Source organism: Mustela erminea, chromosome 3 (genome assembly GCF_009829155.1).
Source record: "Mustela erminea isolate mMusErm1 chromosome 3, mMusErm1.Pri, whole genome shotgun sequence".
Lineage (NCBI taxonomy): Eukaryota > Metazoa > Chordata > Mammalia > Carnivora > Mustelidae > Mustela > Mustela erminea.
Window position 1 is genome coordinate 31,755,428 of NC_045616.1, and position 21,657 is coordinate 31,777,084.

Here is a 21,657-nt window from a genome sequence, read left to right on the forward strand (position 1 = left end):
AAGAGCCTCGTGTGGTTGGATTCCTGGTAGGCCCATGATCAAGCACATTTGAATTCTAATGGTAAATGCTGGTAAATGCTTACGTTGACACCTTTGTGCAATATATGATATCCTATTACCTTTTTAAAAACATGAATGTTATTTACATTTTTAGATTTTTAAGTTTATTGGAAAGCTGAGACTGTGTTTCACTCACCTTGTACCTTGTACAAGGACTTGCACAGAGTGGACATGCAAGTTATTTGTTGAACTAAGGGCTCAGTGAGTGAATGCCTTTTTAAACCTATATGAGTTCAGTGAAGGTGGAATATTTAGTTTTACTAAAATAGCAAACAATAAATATTTGCCCATTGATTGAAGCTGCTATTCTTATATCATTGATGTAGCAAACTTGGCAAGTGTTAACATTTTAGTATTCTGGGGTTCTTTTTAACTTATAGCTTGTCATTATACCAAATAGACATTCAGAACTTTCCCAGTGTTTCCTAAACTGGGAGTTGACCCATAGGGAGATCATGGACTGTTGTCAGGAAGTCACAGAGATGGCAGCCCCAGCGCCCTGAATAGCTGCTTGGGGAAGAGGCAGTGAACTGTGGGTGACCCAACATTCTCTACCTACTGCCTCCCCTCGGGCTCTTCCTCCTTTCAGATCTGTTGTGATACTGAGAGGGAGACGAGAGCTTCTGCAGAATTTGTAGGATGAAAAGTGAACTTACTTTTTTGGAGACAGTTGATATGAGTCATGGAAAACCCAGGGGAGTTCACAGGATGGAAAAAGTTTATGAAGTCCTGGGGTGACCTCAGGCTGATGCTAATTGAATTCCCTTGACAAAGTATCTTAAATGATCTAGAGCAGTTACTGTTTTTAAATGAGTGCAGGAAAAACAGTTTTCCCAGGGAGTTTTGTTGGAGACCGAAAGGTCACACAGATTCTGCAGTTACAGTCATGTGCACAGCTGGCTTTGGATTAAGTGAGGACTCAATCTAAGGGATCTGGAATTAGAAGACTTGAGTTTGGCTCAGTGATTGTAATATTCTTATTAGCTGGGAACAGTGTGATTTCACTTTAGCATCAAGTCTTAAAAACATGTCAAGCAAAACATTTGAATTTCTATTTTCTTTAACAGAAGTTCAGGATAGTTCTATACATCTACAGTCCATTAATGATGGGCAGCAGACTTGATTTGTTTGTGGCATCCCAGGGTTCAGCCCTTTACCTTTCTCTGTATTTTACACCCCTCACAGAACAACCTCACCCAGGTTCATGATTTCTACCATCCCTGTAGATAGGATTTTCTCAAGACAGACACAGTTTATGTCTGCTTTCTGGGGAAATTATTAGTAGTCCCCTGCCTATCATTCTCAAAAATACCCTATAAAGAGTGCTTCTTTTGAACTCTAGACTGATGATTCTTCTTAGACACCTCTACCTTGATATAACGTAGACACTTTACCCTCAACACACCAATACCGAACTAACTGTATCCTGTAACTAACTGTACTGAATCAACTTTCCTATATTCCTTGCCTCCCTTGACACTCCCCAGCTCCTGTGATCTCCATATGCATGTCCCTCCCCCACTGAAATCCATGGCCCTCTACTCCCCTTGAAATTGTTGCCCAGAAACTTTCTGGGTGTTTCTTCTCTTTCTTTGAGGATTCTGGGTAGATTCTTGCTCAATCTCTTCCCTCCTAGTCCCACTATCTATCTGAATTACTTCAATGTCCCTGTACATGACTATGGCAAACACCACTGTTTGCCTACCCCCAAAGACATCATCAGCTCTTAGGTTTTCTTCGCAGACAAATAAAATCTGCCTTTGTTCATGTGGGAATATGCATGGCTCCAGGAAATGAATGGAGCACAAATACTGGTGTTTTCTAATTTGCTGGTTACTCTGTGGGTAATTCTAATATGCAAACAGGCATGGCAACCCTGGCTCCAAATCCATCGCAGCAATCTCAGATCCCTTTGTGATTGTCCAAGGATGCTCACACAACCCAATTAGGGAATTTTTACTAAAATTTTCTGGGAAAGCTTTGCTCTTATGAAAAAAAAAAAAAAAAGAATTATACAAGAAAAAGTCTTCTTGCCCTTTACTTTCCTTCTTTTTTGGATGCTCTCCGATGAGGATGCTTTTAGCTGTTGTAGCCATCTGGAGACTCTGAAGTGGTAAGTCAACCTGCTGAGGATAGCAGGATAGAAAAGGGTAAAGATCCTGGGTCTCTGATGCTACTGTTGAGTCTATAAATCTGGAACCCAGCTAACTCTGGAATTTAAGTTAGGAAAGCATAAATATTATTAAGTTAAAATCACTGTGTGGTCTTATGTATCAGTTTTTTTTTTCAGTAGGCTCCATGCTCAATGTGGGGTTGAAATCATGACTTTGATATCAAGACTTGAATGCTCTGTTGAGGTGTTATGTATTTTGCTAAAAGAATGCTTACGATAGAGTGCCCCATCTAACTTCCTAGAGGCCAAAACTTTGACCTAGAGGTCAAAACACTTTTTCTGTAAAGGGTCAGATGACAAATGTTTTAGGCTCTGCGAGCCATAGAGTGTCTGTTTACAATTACTGAATGTTGCCATTATAGCACAAATGCAGCCAGAGACAATATATAAACTAATGAGTGTGGCTGTGTTCCAATAAGTTGTTACTTACACAAATAAGCAGACAACCAGATGTGACCTATGGCTGTAGTTGGGGGACCCCTGACCAAAATCTTCATTAAGAAGTAGCAGGGAGGGGCGCCTGGGTGCTCAGTTGGTTGGAGCCTCTACCTTCGGCTAGGGTCGTGATCCTAGGGTCCTGGGATCGAGTCCCGTGTCGGCCTCTCTGCTCGGCAGGGAGCCTGCTTCTCCCCCCACCCCTCTCTGCCTGCCTCTCTGCCTGCCTCTCTGCCTACTTTTGATCTCTGTCTGTCAAATAAATAAATAAAAACTTAAAAAAAAAAAAAAGAAGTAGCAGGGAATCAGCCTCTAGAGGGCTAACTACATCTTTTGCTATTTCTTTTCTTTTCTTTTTTAAGATTTTATTTATTTATTTGACAGAGAGATCACAAGTAGGCAGAGAGGCAGGCAGAGAGAGAGAGAGGAGGAAGCAGGCTCCCCGCTGAGCGGAGATCCTGACGCGGGACTCGATCCCAGGACCCTGAGATCATGACCGGAGCCGAAGGCAGTGGCTTAACCCACTGAGCCACCCAGGCACCCCTCTTTTGCTATTTCTTGAGCAAGATAAGATTAACATTCTCTTGTGAGACACTGTAGTATAGGAAATTACTGCAGAATTGGAAATTGAGTAGGAGGGATGAAAAGAGAAGTGTATAACCTAGACTCAAAAGGTAAGAGAAAGGATTGTGTGGTGGCAAGAACCTTCGACAGGACTCCCATAGAGGTTTTACGTGATCATTAGTACTTCCAGTGATCTTTGTGTCATGTGAGTAGAGAGAAGGAGACATTACCTATATCATCAAAAGTTTTATGGGATTTCCTGGAGCATCAAAATCTATTTTGACTAAGAACTTCAACCTTTGTTATTTGGAGAGAGAAAACTTTCCTGGTGTGTATAAATGACAGCGGGAGGACAGAAGGTGTGGATGAGAATCTGATTTATCAGGTTGGGCTACTGAATGCACAGATTTTTCTTCCTGCAGCAATTTTATATAATAATGGGACAGTTTTTGCCATAAGATCTGGTCTTCCTTTGATATAGGCACCAGCTGGCTTTAACTTAACAATTCACACATGTTTTGGAGGTAACCTAACAGGTACTACCTGACTAGTACGAAAAGCCTTTGCTGGGATTTGGTGGAGGTACTCAGCTCTGTGTTACTGGAATGTATGAGGTTTCTAGATGGATAGTGAAACTCATTAGGGTTCCTGGTAGAAGAGAAAGAGCCCATCTTTCAGGTTCATAAGTTGTCCACAATTGACTAAGTAAATTGGGTAAGATTACTTTTCTCCCCTAATTTACCATTAATGCTACTATTGCTTATTTAAATCTGAATCCATTTGTACAAAAATCATGGAAGCACAATGGTTACCTTTAGGGGAGAGAAATAAGAGGTTGGGGAAGGAGGTCAGGAAGTCTTCATTTTTTATTGGGTATCCTTGTGTAATATTTGGAAATTCTATCTGCCTGTATTACTTTATCCAAAAAGATTGAAGAAAAACCTCTATTTTAAATACTACTGGATGTATCTGTGTCAGGTAGGTTGGTAGATGAAGGTAGGAAGGTACACTGTGAAATTCATTTCAGGTCCTGATCCCTGCTAGGGACAACAGTGTATTCTCACACATTTAGCTGTGGCCAATGTTTATGCCTATTTTCAAAAGAATGCACACATCGTGCCTTGCCTATTCACACAGGTTTCAACATAAACACTGATAAAACTACATGCCACTGATCTATGAAACTCATCCTGAGACTTAATAGCTTGGTAACATCGATCCCAGGAAATGGAGTTGTGAGGGGACATGAACAAATAGCAGTTTTAAAGAAGAAAGAATCAGTAAGTTTTGAGGCAGAAAAGTTATGGAGTTGATGTTGAGCTAATTAGTAGTGGAGGAGAATTAAGAATCCATACCACCATAGAACTGCAATGATGTGATGTGATGGAGGTGTTAGCTAATACCACAGTAATCATTTTGAAGCACTGACATACCTTGAATGTACTGCAGGTTCACTTGCAGGCCATTGCAAGAAAGTGAATGTCACAATAAGAGTCAAATGAATTTCTGGTTTCCCACTGCATATAAAAGTTATGTTTAGAGGCACCTGGGTGGCTCAGTGGATTAAGCCTCTGCCTTTGGCTCAGGTCATGATCTCAGGGTCCTGGGATTGAGCCCCACATCAGGCTCTCTGCTTGGCAGGGAGCCTGCTCCCCGCCCCCCCCCCCCCCACCGCCTGCCTCTCTGCCTACTTGTGAACTCTTTCTCTGTCAAAAAAATAAATAAAATCTTTAAAAAAAAAGTTATGTTTATACTATACTATAGTCTATTAAGTGTGTAATATGATTATATCTAAAAAAAAACCAATGTGCATCCCTTAATTTAAAAATACTTTATTGCTAAAAATTTCTCATCACAGTTGAGCTTTCAGCAAGTTGTAATCTTTTTGCTGGTGGAGGGTCTTGCCTTGGTGTTGATGGCTGCTGACTGCTCAGGGTGGTGGTTGCTTCAGATTGGGGTGGCTGTGGAAATTTCTTAAAGTAAGACAACAATGAAGTTTGTTACCTTGATTGGTTCTCCCTTTCACTAATGGTTTCTCTTTAGCATTTGATGTTATTTGGTATCATTTTACTCGCAGTAGACCTTCTTTCAAAATTGGAGTCAGTCTTCTCAAACCCTCCTGTTGCTTTATCAACCAAGTTTATGTAATATTCCCAATCCTTTGTTTTCATTTCAACAATCTTCACCAGGATTAGATTCTATCTAAAGAAACCACTGTCTTTGCTTATCCATAAGAAGCAGCCCCTCATCTGTTAAAGTTTCATCCTGAGGTCGTAGCAGTTCAAATAGAATAATAATGAAAAAATTTGGAATGTTATGAGAATTACCAAATTGTGACACACGGACATGAAGTGAACAAATGCTGTTGGAAAAATGGTGCTGATAGACTTGTTCTACAAGTCTTGCTACAAGAGTTGCTACAAACCTTTGACTTGTAAAAAACTCAGTTATCTGCAAAGCGCAATAAAGCAAAGCACAATAGAATGAGGTACACCTGTATGTAAGTGTATCAAATCAACACATTGTACATCTTAAACTTATGGAATGTTGTATGTTAATGATATCTCAATAAAGCTGGAAAAAAAAAAGAATTGGTACCAAAAGTAAAGAGGTATAGAAAGTAATTGAATCCCTTCAATATTATTGCCATTATAGGGAAGATGTGTGGATTTTGCTGAAGTCCCTAGAGTTCCCCCAGTGCAACTCCTGTCTTGGGATTCACTAGTTTCTGTTCTTGGATTCCCGGGAGATATCTGTTTTCATTTCTTTTTATAATTAACCCACTTTTCTTGACAGCCTGAGTGAGTTTGTGTTCTTTTTTTTGAAAAACAAAACAAAACAAAACAAAAAACACAAACCTTAATTTAAACTAATTGAAATTCCTGCTCTGAACTTTAGTCATTTTCTCCCAAATGGAATATCTCCTTAGCTAGACAGTCTGACTTAACATTACCACTCTTAATGGCTACACCATGAATCATCTCATGTTGATGGAGAATATATAAAACAACTCCAATATTCAAATGATATTTCAAGATCAAAAAGTAAAAAGTACAAATGATATTACAGGTTTAATAGAAAAGACAGAGTGAGAAGGAGAGGTCATTGAGTATAAGAGGAAAGTACAAAGAATCAGCCAGGGTCAACACCGAGAGAAACTGAAAATAGACTTTCCCTGTCTAAGTCTCTTCCTACCTTCTCCAGGCACACATTTTGCCTTTGATTTCTCTAATTTTGGCTTCCACAGCCAATCTTGTTTGACTTTCTAGTGTTATAACCCATCTTTCTCCATGTACACCTTGTCTCCATACATCAAAAAAATTGAAAGATCTCAGATAAACGGTCTAAATAGAATCTAAATTTCTAGTGCTCAAGGAATTTGAAAAAGAAGAAAAAGCCCAAAGTAGAGATGTAAGGAAAGACTAAAGATAAGAGGAGAAATAAATGAAACAGAGAACAGGAAAACAATAGAAAAGGTATATAAAACTAAGAGTTTTGTTCTTGAAAAAAGATAAACAGAATTAACAAATCTTTAGTGACACACTATATTTTATTCCCAGGTTGAGATGCTTATAGACCCCTAAAAGGTAATATAATTAATGAAACAATAAGGAACAGACTTTATTGTTTATATAAGATATTTTTCAATTCCACAAAAATGTACATTCTGTTTCAGTCAAGACAGCTAACTGCTGTAACAACCAACCTTCAAGTCTCAGTGGCTTAACAGAATACGTTCTCACTCATGTTACAGAGCAGAGTACAAGAGGGAGCTCTGTTCCATGCTGTCATTCAGGGATCCAGTCTTCTTCTGCTCTGTGGCTTCACCATCCCATAGTCTTCCACCAAAGCATTTCATTTGAGTAGAGGAGAAAGTATGAGAAAAGTGGATCCATTTAAGACCCTTTCAACCTAAGGGATGTGTTACTTGTTCACATTCCATTCACTGAAGGGCTGGGAAATGCAGAGTCCAGGAAGAAGAGAAGGACAGAGATGCAAACATACTTTGGGAAATACATGCAGAAATACTAGAACTGAAGCAATGGAAATCATTCAGAGGTTTCAAAGTGAAGGTTTCACAGGATACGTTTGGCCTGTAGATTAATTTCTCTTAGCCCAGTGCTTTTAAAATGTGGAGTGTTTTTAAATAGGCATGCATTCTCCAATTTACCACTGTTCCCAGTTCTTCCTATCTACCACTCATGACCCACTCTGCACATTTTTTTTTTTTTTTTTGCTTACTCCCTAGAGGCACTTGTGTGATCTGGAATGAGCCCGAGTGTCTTTATTTTACCGGTGGTGATGAAAGAAGTATTGGGAGGAGGTGAATAAGGAGTGACATGAGAGGTAGGAGGCAAGAAAGATAGGAGCTGGGCCTGGAAAGAAAGAGTGTAAGGAAGTAGGAAATCAAGCACTAGTATCATGTGTAGGAAAAGACCAGGCCAGTCCAGCCAGGGCTGAAGAGTCCTCTGGATTAGTAGGTAGGTAGCGGAAACTTTCTTGGCTTACACAACACCACTTCCCTTTCTTCATGTTGGTAGGTTCCAGAAGCCAATGTCCACACCTCTGACTATGAAAATGCCAGATACTTGCCTCCCTACATCCCTTGCAGCTAGGGGTATCCCTAAAACACACTTCCAATGAGACATGAAGGGAAATGTGGTGATTCTTGCCTTATGTAAAGAGAAAAATGTATAAGCAGTGTTTCTGCACACTTTGGGTGCAGTTGGGTGGAGGCATACAGCTCTCTTAGAATCATGGGGCAACTGGCTGGAGGATAGAAGTCAACGTGTAGAAAAGCACAGAACAGAAAGATGGAAAAAGGGTGGGTCTCTGAGAACATTAATGAATACTGAACAAATACCAGGCCTGCCCAGCTTCAAGCTTTCTGGTTATGTGAAAAAAGCAAAATGAACAAAAAGACAAAGCGCAAAAACCCTTTATTAAGGCTACTTTCTGCTGGATATTTTGCCAACTATATCCCAAAACATCCTAACTGTTTTACTCTGTTTTACATCTCACTGTACAGTGAGAGCAGGTCCAATAGAGTGGTGGGGATAGAAAGTGACAGCTATCGTTGAGGTCCAGTTAAACTGCATGTGAAGGAAAGAGACAATGGTTGGCTGTGAAGGAAAAAAGAGAAAGATGAGATTAAACCTAGAACTTTCTTCTACAAGGCAGTATATATGGCGGTGAAGGGTGTAGACTCTGGATTCAGAAAGACACTGGCTTACATCCCAGTTCTACCGTTAGTTGTGAACTGATTATTTTCTCTCTCAGAGCCTCTATTTCCTTGTCTGTAGAATGGGGATGAAAGTAGAACATACTCAGGATGGTTGTTGCAAGACTTAGGTGAGTTCACATGGGTGAAGCTCTTAGCCTGGGGCCCAGCAAATGTTTAACACATGTCAGCTATGATTTAGACCATCACCGATCTTTTAGCTGTTTATGTCTTCTCTTGCGTATCTCCCTCTGGATTGCCCCATACACACCTCAGACTCCTGGTGCCTGCTCTCCCTCTCCTTCCCACCATATGCTCTTCATTTTTGCTAATTAGAAAAAATGTCTTGGATGCAGCAGAAAGACATGTGGCATGGGTTGTGTAAAACTGGATGTTTGGGCTTGGATAGATTTAATTCACAGAGTATGCTATGTGCTCTCTGGTTATCCAAGGAACCCAATAAAACCTGATCTCATCCTACTGATTGAATTTGCTGACACGCTTATCATTTCCTTTTACAGTTTTTATGGTCCAGAATGACTCTGTTGCCAGCATCTTCTGATAGGAGGAATTACTTTTCCAGGCAGTGCAATCATGCTATTTATCAAAAGAAACACTGGACAATCAGAATGGACTTCAGAGCTGTGTCCTGATCCATCTGGCCAACTCTCGGCAAGAAACTTCTTTGTTCTTTAGAGACTGAGATTTATCCCCAAGCACTAACAGAATTGAAACAGAAGAAGTTGGAATTATTCATCTTTGGTATGTACACAATAGCTTACTATTTATGCATACGAAGGGACATTTTTAAAGGAAGGAAGCAATTGTAGAATGTTTTGTCCCTGCCTTCACTGACCTCTCTATTTTAACTTGCTCTTTTTACATGAGGGGTGTTTTTACTCTGTGTTTATGAAGCTGTGTCTATGAATACAAACCCCTTACGTATTCATTTATTTAATATTTGCTGAGTGCCTACTATGGTTCCTGCATCATTTTAGGTGTTGTGATACTGTAAGGTTCCTGCTCCCAGGAGGCTGAGCCCTGAGCTTGGGGTACATGGTAGGACACACTTGGGTTGAAGGCACTGAGGTGCGACAAAGGAGAATATTCCAGGAAACAAATGGCAAAACTGTTCTGAAGGGAACACTGGATATAAAACCTACATTTCTTGAAGTGTCAAGGATACCATAAAACAAATACCAGCTTTTCTATCCTGCTATACATTTCACTCTAGCATTGAAATATTCAGAGCTCCTATTCAAGTCAGAAGCTGTTATACAATCTCTTCTGAATGAAGGTAGCAATGATTCCTTACAATATAGCTTATTATATGAAATTAGGAAAATCTTAGGCCTCAAAACAATATGCACCATAAAATTGTGGTATAACATAGTTCATCTATACTTTGGGGGTTAGCTCAGTTCCTCTCAATTATCATTATAAAAAGGTTTCACTCCAACTAGAAGAAAGAACAGCTTAATTTGTAAGAGTTCTATATGCTGCTGCCTTAGTTAAACAAAGACAGAAAAGCAGGAGGATGGAGTGTGGATTTGGTGAAATGCTGGCATAGAATATTAAGCAGCAGTGAATCCTTAATATGAATGCATTTCACTCTAATAATTGCAGGTGAAATGAACTATTTTGGGGGGAGAATAATAGGAATGAGTCAATTCTATTTCAGATTAGCATTTTGATGTGACGTTTTAAGCATTTGTAATTCCAAGTTAAGAAACACAAAATGTGGCATTTTTCATTTTGGGTATGAATTTCTATGTTTTTGCATACTGTTTTGACATGTAATACGTATTTTTTTAGTATAACCATTTTCCTTCTCAAGCACTTTTTTTTTTTTTTTTGAACTACATCCCTACCTGAATTATCCTGCATCCCTTACATTAGGCCCTAGACTTCCTGAAGGAGTCTTCATGTTAATCTACCGATCCTATACCCTAATTAAGGTCCTCTTCAGGGATTTTAGAAATGGGAATAAATCCCCTTCTGCCCCTCTGGCTCTGAATTGTTGAGGCTGTAAAATGTGGTACAGGGGGCAGAGTTAGCATCCTTATTTCTTACTATGTGGTGTGGTCTGCAGAGTCCAAGAGAAGATGAAGCACGAGCCCAGAGGAGCAGGAGGACAGACAACAAAAGCCTTGGTTCCAGTTGTTCCCAGGGTCAGTGCCAGTTTTCTGTTCTTGAATTGTGTAAGACACCCTGCTATCCTGATTTCCCCTTTTTGATTAAACTATTTCAAGTTGGGTTTCTATCACATGCAACCAAGCAGTTCCTGACTAGCACAATCACTCTTCTCACTGCCCTTTATGAACTCTTCAATTAATTCAGGCTCTTCATCCTACTTTCTTTTCTTTTCTTTTTTTTTTAAGACTTTAGTTTTAAATAATCTCTACACTCAATGTAGGGCTCGATCTTACAATTCTAAGATGAAGAGTCACATGCTCTTCCAGCTGAGCTACCCAGGTGCCCCTCTTCATCCTACCTTCTAAACCTCTTTTGTGGTCCTGTGGTCACACCCCTGCATTGAGATCTTCACCATTCTCTCCCCTTATGGAAGCCCAATCCTTAACATCATCCAGCCCAAGTTCCGCCTGCCCTGAACATCTTTCTCTAACTACCTGTGCTTTCTCTCTATGTTCAGAACTCATGTAGCCTTTGTTCTCATTATATGCTCACTGGCACTTTGTTTTTTTCCAAACCGAGCTCAACTCCTTGAGCACTGAGGCAATTTATCCTACCTTTGTGTCTCTCCACGACCTTAAATATTTTAAGTGGTTGGTTTTGATAGAGGTGATGTTACTAGCTATGATTTTATAGCTAGATGATAATCTTGATGATATCATTTAAATGGAAAATTAACTTAAATATAATGAACTCACGTTAGCTGAGTAATTATTTTAGGATTAGGTTACATTGAATGGCAATAGTTCTTTGTTGATGACTTCTGTATAGAGATATTATTTATAAGATGTACCCACCCTGTTGGGCAAGGAGGATGTGTTTTGGGAAATAGAGCTGCTAACAATGTCACGCAGAGTTGTTACAGCTCAACTGTCAAGACTATGCATTCCTGGCATTTTATATTGACAGTGCCTCTTCCATTCTCTTCAAACCACTTCAAGTCATGACATGCTTCTGGCCCAATTTTCTTCTAGGTGTTTTTCAAACAAGACCAGGTCCAATTATCCCAGGCTACAGAGATATTTATGATGCCATTCTAATGTCACCATATTTCCACAATCCTGGAATTGTCTGCTGGGCTTCACCCTATGTTTTCACATCAATTTCTTGGAGGGTAACACCAGCTGCCTTACAATGAGTATAATTATAGCATCCAGCATGACATTTTCCTTGCTTTCTTTGGGGCATGTCCGACTCTATCACTTTCAAACATTATGTTAGCCATTAAGAATAAAAATTCTTGATCAGACCCAAAATAATTGACAGAAATAAAGGCCAAGGAAGTAAATACCCTGCAGAACACGCTTGCTGTAGGAGAGCAAGGCAACATACTCAGAGGCAGTGGTTTTTGCAGTATGTGACCCAGCTCTTGTTGGTTGAGTGCCTACAAGTATAGCTAGCACACATAGCATGGCGGAAATATTCAGTAATAGAGAACCAAAATGGGGAGTATACATATATTGATACATGTGTATGTGATTTGGGAAAATACTTCAGAAACAAATTGCTTTATAAAATTTAAGGACAGATAAATAGCATTAAACCTGGTAATTTGGATATAGAAAGGAGACCTTATATATAGATATGTACTCAACTTACAAATATGGCTTCTTTGCTAACTACAAATGAAGGATTCAAAACTCAGAACTTTGATGTAGGTTTGTGAAAAGAAATGGAAAGAGAGAGGTCCTGAAAGGTGAAAGTCGATGACAAAAATAACAGACCATTAGTCACAATACTAAGGCAGTTACAAACCAGAGCTGGGATGACCATTATTCTAGTTAATGAAGACAACAAGGTAGAGAATGACCTCTGGGTAAGCAGTGTAGAGGGAAATGTCAGAAAGGTCTTAGTCCCAGTGCTTGGTAGGGACTTGTGGAATTGCTTTCTCAGGATTCAAGGCTTCTGAGGGATGAATAAAATATGCTCTCATGAAAACTCTGACAAGCCTTCTTCCTGGTCAAATGACTGTGGCCATCTGTATTATTAAAAATAGCTTTGGCTAACTCAGAAATGTGGAGAAGCATTTTTTCCTTAAAAAAAAACTAATGCCTACAAGTATTATATGTGGATAGAAGCTAGCAGGTCATCGCAGGTCCATTGAATTTCATCTTAATAAGAAGTCCCAACCTTAATTAAAGAAACTATTTTTTTTTTTTTTTGCCATGCAGGGCAAATTATAAACTAAGATTTCAGCTTCTGGTACTGTAAGATCAGAAGAAATGCTGAGGGCTACATTTTTGAGAAATGAGTACAGTAAAATACACAGGAGAGAAGTCTCTCTTTCTGTTGTGTTCTTGAGATGACAGCATAACGTGGTCACATCCCATTTAATTCCTAGCCAACTGCAGGTCTTCCCTCCCCAGGAGGGCCAGCCTAATGGGTGTACAAGCTTTCCAGCAGCACATGACTCTGTTCGCAGAAGGAGCTCTGTGCTTGTTTTAATGTTTTGCTGTTGCTGTTTGCATATGCTTGGTAATTTTACCTTTAAACTTGTGTTTTGTATAGTGGAGCCTGATGGGACAAGGAGTGTGCTCATTAATAGAGGGGCTCCTCAAGGGGTATTCCAGGGGCTGCAGAGAAAAGTGTATACATGGATCACCATCCAGCACACACATACAAGCCTGGGGTGGTCTAGGATGCAGAGAAGACACCAAGGAGAGGACTAGCCCTAGGACTGGACCTGGGTCTAGATTGGTGGTGGCAACAACAGCACTGGCAGCCTTGGGAAAGAGGAGACTATGGCAGGGGCCAGAATTGAGACCCAGGTTGTGACACTGGCTTGGTGATCCATCTAGGAAGCTGGGCGCTAGAGGTTCTACACAAACATTAATTATCTAGACAGCATGGGTATAGGGAATGCTGGCATCAAGGAAGTAAATTTTGTCTATAAATAATTATAAAATAAAAGCATACATGTGGATATTGCTGTAAAGCATATTAAAGAGTTATCACTATTCAAAGAGTTTAGAATTTCTGAGTTTGAAAACTGCTGCAACATTATGAAACAAATATCAGATTTATAAATAGAAATTAAATTTAAAGATTGTCCCATTAGGGATACCTGAGTGGCTCAGTCATTAAGCCTCTGACTCTTGTTTTTTTATCAGGTCATGATCTCAGGATTCTGAGATCAATTCCCATTTCAGGCTGTAGGCCCAGCACGGAGTCTGTCCAAGATTCTCTCTCTCCCTCTGCCCCTCTCCACTTCTTTCTCTGGAAAAAAAATCATCCCATTAGATGGAAAAGAACGCTGTTTTCATATGAAGCTTCAGATGAATCAGTTACTAATGAAGATGACAATTCTAAAATTAATTTTAATTGAAAATACAATAAAGGAGTCGAGGGGATGATTGCTCAGTAGAACTCTGAGCTCTCTCCATCCCATGTTTACAACAAGATATCATCCACATGCAAGTCAATAAACTGGAGAATAATCAGAAGACTGGCAGAACAAACTCCACAGTTAAATATGAAGAAGTTTCATCTGAAAGCTTAGGAAGGATGGAGAAACAGAGGGAGTTGCCTACAGGAGGGGAAGAGCTCCACACACAGAAAGGGCAGAAAAAAATGGGTCTTTGTATCAGGGAGCTCACATGAGGAGACTAATCCCCGTAACATATGACTTTAAAAACCAGAGGGACTGAATTTTGTGAGTTTGTAAAACCAGTGGGACTTGGAACCTGGAGCTTTAAAGTCAGGTGACTCAGCACTGTATGAGCTGGGAGGGCAAGTGATAGCTGGGTTACCACCCTTAAAGAGACAGCAGCCTGCACAGAAAGGCAACATAAAATCAGCAGTTTATACAGTGCTGTGGGCAACTGGGAGACAGAGCTATTCATATGGATTTTGGAGCATGGTGGGGTACTTCTCCAAAAATGAGGGAACTGGCCAGCACTATTTTCCTCCTGGACCTCCCAGCATAAACACAGAACCACCTGGGAAGCAGGGCTGCATGGACACTTGGCACCTAACCAGTTAGCCAAGTGCCAGACCCACAAGTTCTCCTGAGGACTCACCCACTCCAAGCCTGCTAGCATCTGCCCTAGGCTCACATCAGATTTTGTTAGCACACATGCCCCACTCAGCTGCTAGCTGCACAGCTGCCACTGTGTACCATGCCCAGTGGCACTCCCCCAGCCACCCCAGGACATAGCCCCTGGCCACTATAGCACTTCAGGGGATCCAGCATAGGACTATTGACCTAGCACAAATTTTCCCAACACTATTTCTCAGCTCCCAAGTTCCTCAGCATGTACACTCTCTTAGAGCTCTCTTGTCTGGGTCCCACTGAATCTACAGAAAGCAAGCACAGCCCACAACATGTAGAGAGACAGTGCAGACAACTGCACTGAAAGGAAAAGTGACTCAGACACAGCAGCAGGGCATAAGCAACAAACATAGGCTACTCTCCTGAAGTACCATGTTCTGGTGAACAGGGGATATGCACTGCAGGACACTCCAGGACCTCTTTCTCATAAAGTCACTACTTTCAAGAGTAGAAGTTGACTTTCTTAACATACAAAGACACAGAGAGGAAGACAAAATGAGAGGACAGAGAAATTTATCCCAAATGAAAGAACAGGACAAGGCCACAGCCAGAGATCTAACTGGAACAGATATAAATAATATTCATATAGAGAATTTAAAGCAGTGACCATAAGGAAGTAGAAGATATGAGTGAGACCCTAACATAGCAATAAGGAATAATATAGCAGAGAAGAAGGGCTCAATGATTGACATGAGGAACATGCTTGATGGAATCAACAGCAAGATGGAAGAAGCAGAGGAATGAATTTGTGACCTAGAAGACAGTAATGAAAAGTAATCATGCTGAACAAAAGAGAGAAAGAAGAATTATGCAAAATGAGAATAGACTTAGGGAACTCAGACTCCATCAAATCTAATGACATTTGTGTTTTAGGAGCTCTAGAAGAAGAGAAAAAAGGGGCAAAAATCTTATTTGAAGGAATAATAGCTGAAAACTTTCCTAATCTGGGGAAGGAAACAGATCTCCAAATCCAGAAAGCAGAGAGAACTCCCTCCAAAATCAACAAAAGCAGACCTACGCCAAGACATATTGTATTTATGCAAATATATAGTGATAAAGTGTCAAAATATAGTGATAAAAATTTTTTTAAAGCAACAAGACAAAAGAAGCCAGTAACTTACAAGGGAAAATCCATAAAGCTAGCAGGAGACTTTTCAATAGAAATTTGAAATTTCTATAATATAGTCAAAGTGCTGAATGGGAAAAATCTGTAGCCAAGAATACTCTATTCAGCAAGGCTGTCACTCAGAATAGAAGAAGAGATAAAGAATTCCCCAGACAAACAAAAACTAAAGGAGTTCATGACCACTAAATCAGCCCTGCAAGAAATACTAAAGGGAACTCTGAGTGGAGAGACCAAATGTGACAGTATAAAGGTAGGAAACACAATAAGCAGTAAAAATGAATATTTCTGTAAAAAAATCTAGTCAAGGAACTCACAAAAAACATAGTAACATATACCTTAAACATGGGGAGGACAGAAGAAAAGAATGGGTTCAAACTTAAATGACCATCAACTTAAGGTAGATTACTATATGCAGGAGATGTTATATACAGGGACGCCTGGGTGGCTCAGTTGGTTAAGCGGCTGCCTTCGGCTCAGGTCATGATCCCAGTGTCCTGGGATCGAGTCCCACATCGGGCTCCTTGCTCGGCAGGGAACCTGCTTCTCCCTCTGACTCTGCCTGCCTCTCTGTCTGCCTGTGCTCATTCTCTCTGACAAATAAATAAATAAAATCTTAAAAAAAATAAAAAGAAGATGTTATATACAAACGTAATGGTTACCCTATATAAAAACTACCAATAAAAATGCAAAGAATAAAGAGAAAGAAATCCAAATATATCACTAAAGAAAATCAGCAAACCATGAAAGAGAGAAAGATGAAAAAGGATCTGAAAAAAAATCTTCAGAAACAGCCATACAGCAAGTAATAAAATGAAAATGAATACATATCTAACAATAATTACTTTGCGTGAAAATGGACTAAATGCTCCAATCAAAAGACACGGAGAGACAGAATGCATAAGAAAAATAAGGCTCACTTATATGCTGCCTATGAGACTCATTTCAGACCTAAACACACATGCAGATTGAAAATGAAGGGATGGAGAAGAATTTACCATATAAATGTATGTGAAAAGAAAGACAAGGTACCAATACTTATATAAGACAAATTAGACTTTAAAACAAAGACTGTAACAAGAGACAAAGAAGGATACTATATAATAATAAAGGGGATAATCCAACAAGAAGATATAACAGTTGTGAATATTTATACACCCAAAATGGGAGCACCCAAATACATAAAACAGTGAATAGCAAACATAAAGGAACTAATTGATTTTAATACAATAAAAGTAGAAGACTTTAATATTCCACTCACATCAATGGACAGATCACCTAAACAGAACATCATCAATGAAACAGTGGTTTTGAATGACACACTGGAATAGATGGATTTAACCAATATATTCAGAGCATTCCATCCTAAAACAGGAGAATGCACATTTGTTTCAAGAGCACACAGAACATTCTCCAGAACAGATCACATATTAGTCAATAAAACAAGTGTCAACAAATTCAGAAAGATCGAAGTCATGCCATACATCTTTTCTGACAACAATGCTAAGAAGCTAGGAGTCAACCATAAGAAAAAATCTGGGAAGATCAAAAATAAGTGGAGGTTAAATGACATGCTGCTAAACAATGAATGAGTCAACCAGGAAATCCAAAAAGAAATTAAAGATACATGGAAACAAATGAAAATGAAAACCCCATGGTCCAAAGCCTCTGGAATGCAGCAAAAGTAGTTCTAAGAGAAGTGTATAGCAATACATGCCTACCTCAAGCAGCCAGAAAAATCACAAACAATCTAACCTTACACTAGGGGGAAAAAAACAACAACAAACAACAAACAAAACCTAAAACCAGCAGAAGGAAGCAAATAATAAGTATTAGAGCAGAAATAAATGATATTGAAACAAACAAACAAAAAAAAGATCACATCAATGAAATCAGCAGCTGGATCCTTGAAAAAACAAAAACAAAAACAATGATATTGATAAACCTCTAGCCAGACTTATCAAGAAAAAGAGAAAGGACTCAAATTATAAAATCACAAATGAGAGAAGATAAATAACAACCAACACCACAGAATGCAAACAATTATAAGAGAATGTTATGAAAAACTATATGCCAAAAATTGGACAGCCTGGAAAATTCCTAGATATTGATAAATTCCTAGAAATGTATAAATTACCAAAACTGAAACAGGAAGAAATAGAAAACTTGAACGGCTGATAATCAGTAAAGAAATTGAATCACCACAGAAAATTTCCAACAAACAAAAGTCCAGGATGAGATGATTTCATAGGTGAATTCTACCAAACAGTAAAGAAGAGTTAGTACCTTTTCTTCTCAAACTGTTCCAAAAAGTAGAAAAGGAAGGAAAATATTCTGCCAAGAATTCTTTATCCAGCAAGGATGTCATTCAAAATGAAAGGAGAGATAAAAGCTTCTAGAACAATCAGAAACTAAAAGAATTTGTGATCACTAAAGCAGCCTTGCAAGAAATATTAAAGGGGGATCCTTTAAGGGAAGAGAGCCCAAAAGTAAAATAGATCAGAAAGGAACAGAGACAGTATACAGTAACAGTCACTTTACAGGTAATACAATGACACTAAATTCATATCTTTCAATAGTTACTCCGAATATAAATACTAAATGCGCCAATGAAAAGATACAGGGCATCAGACTGGATAAAAAAGCAATATCCAGGGGTGCCTTGGTGGCTCAGTGGGTTAGGCCGCTGCCTTCAGCTCAGGTCATGATCTCAGAGTCCTGGGATCGAACCCCGCATCGGGCTCTCTGCTCAGCAGGGAGCCTGCTTCCTCCTTGCTCTCTGCCTGCCTCTGCCTGCTTGTGATCTCCGTCTGTCAAATAAATAAATAAAATCTTTAAAAAAAAAAAAAAGCAATATCCATTGATATACTGTCTTCAAGAGACTCATTTGAGACCCGAAAACACCTCCAGATTGAAAGTGAGGGGGTGGAAAATAATTTATCATGCTAATGAACACCAAGAGAAAGCTGGGGTGGCAATCCTTATATCAGATGAATTAGATTTTATACCAAAGACTGTAATAAGAATCCAACAAGAAGATCTAACAATTGTAAATATTTATGCCCCTAACATGGGAGCACCCAGTTATATAAAACAATTAACAGGGGCGCCTGGGTGGCTTAGTGGGTTAAAGCCTCTGCCTTAGGCTCAGGTCATGATCCCAGGGTCCTGGGATCGAGCCCCATATCGGGTTCTCTGCTCAGCAGGGAGCCTGCTTCCTCCTTTCTCGGCCTGCCTTTCTGCCTACTTGTGATCTCTGTCTGTCAAATAAATAAATAAAAATCTTTAAAAAAAAAAAAAACAACAGCACATTGGTAGAAACACATTGATAATAATACAATAATAGTAGGGGACTTTAACACCTCACTTACTGCAATGGACAAATCATCTAAGCAGAAGATCAAAGGAAACAAGGGCTTTGAGTGACAATCCAGACCAGATAGACTTCACAGATATATTCAGAACATTCCATCCCAAAGCAACAGAATACACATTCTTCTGTAGTGGACATGGAACATTCTCCAGAATAGATCACATCCTGGTTCACAAGTCAGGTCTCAACTGGTACCAAAAGATTGGGATCATTCCCTGCATATTTTCAGACCACAATGCTTTGAATATTGAACTCAATAACAAGAGGAAAGTTGGAAAGAGCCCAAATACATGGAGGCTAAAGAACATCCTACTAAAGAATGAATAGGTCAACTAGGAAATTAAAGAAGAATTTTAAAAATTCATGGAAACAAATGAAAATAAAACAGAACTGTTCAAAATCTTTGGGATGCAGCAAAGGGGTCCTAAAAGGGAAGTATATAGCAATACAAGCCTTTCTTAAAAAACAAGAAAGTTCTCAAATATATAACCTAACCTACACTTAAAGGAGCTGGAGAAAGAACAGCAAGTAAAGCCCAAACCCAGCAAGAGAAGAGAATTAATAAATGTTAGAACAGAAATCAATGAAATAGAAACCAAAAGAACAGAAGAACAGATCAACAAAACTAGGAGCTAGTCTTTGAAAGAATTAATAAGATTGATAAACCCCTGATGAGACTTATCAAAAAGAAAAGAAAAATGATCCAAATAAATGAAATCATGAATGAAAGAGGAGAGATCACAACTAACACTGAAGCAATTATATGCCAACAAATTAAGCAATTTGGAACAAATGGATGCATTCCTAGAAATATATAAACTATCAAAACTGAAACAGGAAGAAATAAGAAACCTGAACAGATCCATAACCAGAAAGTAAGCAGTAATCAAAAATCTCTCAACAAAGAAGACTCTAGGGGCAGATGGCTTCCCAGGTGAATTCTACCAAACATTTAAAGAATTAATACCTATTCTTCTAAAGCTGTTTCAAAAAATAGAAATGGAAGGAAAACTTCCAAATTATTTCTATAAGGCCAGCATTACCTTGATCCTAAAACCAGACAGAGACTCCATCAAAAGGAAAATTACAGACCAACATCTATAATGAACATGGTTGCAAAAATTCTCACCAAAATACTGGCTAATAGGATCCAAGAGTTTATTAAAAGGATTAATCACCATGATCAAGTTGGATTTATTCCTGGGCTGCAAGGATAGTTCAACATCTACAAATCAATCAATGTGATACACTACATTAATAAAAGAAAGCATAAGAACCATATGATCCTTACAATAGATGGAGAAAAAGCATTTGACAAAGTACAGCATCCTTTCTTGAATAAAACTCTTCAGTGTAGGGATAGATATGATACCTCAATATCATAAAAGCCCTATAAAAAACACAGCGAATATCATTCTCAGTGGGGGAAAAGCTGAGATCTTTTCCCCAAAGGTCAGGAACATGGCAGGGATGTTCACTATCATCACTGCTGTTCAACATAGTACTACAAGTCCTAGCCTCGGCAGTCAGACAACAAAAAGAAAAGACATCCGGTTCAGCAAAGAAGAAGTCAAATTCTCACTCTTTGCAAATGATATGATACTTTATGTGGAAAACCCAAAAGACTCCACTCCAAAACTGCTAAAACTCATACAGGAATTCAGTAAAGTGTCAGGATATAGAATCTATGCACTGAAATCAATTGCATTCCTATACCCTAACAATGAGACAGAAGAAAGAGAAATTAAGGAGTCAATCCCATTCACAATTGCACCCAGAACTATAAAATACCTATGATAAATCTAACCAAAGGGACAAAAGATCTGTACTCAGAAAACTATAGAATACTAATGCAAGAAATTGAGGAAGACACAAAGTAATAGAAAAACATTCCATGCTCACGGATTGGAAGAACAGATATTGTGAAAATGTCTACACTACCTAGAGCAATCTACACATTCAATGCAATCCCTATCAAAATACCATCAACTTCTTTCACAAAACTGGAACAAATAATTCTTAAAATTTGTACAGAACCAGCAAAGTCCCGAAGTATCAAAAAGGAATGTTGAAAAAGAAAACCAAAAGCTGGTGGCATCACAATTCCAGACTTCAAGCTCTATTACAGAGCTGTAATCATCAAGACAGTATGGTACTGGCACAAAAACAGACACATAAATCAATGGAACAGAATAGAGAACCCAGAAATTAACCCTCAATTCTATGGTCAACTGATCTATATCAAAGCAGGAAAGAATATCCAAAGCGAGAGAAATCTCTTCAACAAATGGTATTGAGAAAATTGGACAGAGACATGCAAAAGAATGAAACGTGATCATTTCTCTCTCTCTCTTTCTTTCTTTCTTTTTAAAAATATTTTTATTTATTTACCTGACAGAGAGAGCATGTGCACAAGCAGAGGAAATGGCAGTCAGAGAGAGGGAGAAGCAGTCTTCCTGCCAAG

General features: G+C 38.9%; 1 long non-coding RNA gene across 1 annotated transcript in view; it reads left to right on the top strand.

Moving 5' to 3' along the window:
* LOC116586046 overlaps positions 1-21,657 on the top strand; it is a 73,683-nt gene that overhangs the window by 6,031 nt on the left and 45,995 nt on the right. The window contains exon 2 of the long non-coding RNA XR_004283870.1: positions 8,975-9,215. This is a non-coding gene — a long non-coding RNA (uncharacterized LOC116586046). The remainder of the gene's footprint in view (positions 1-8,974; positions 9,216-21,657) is intronic.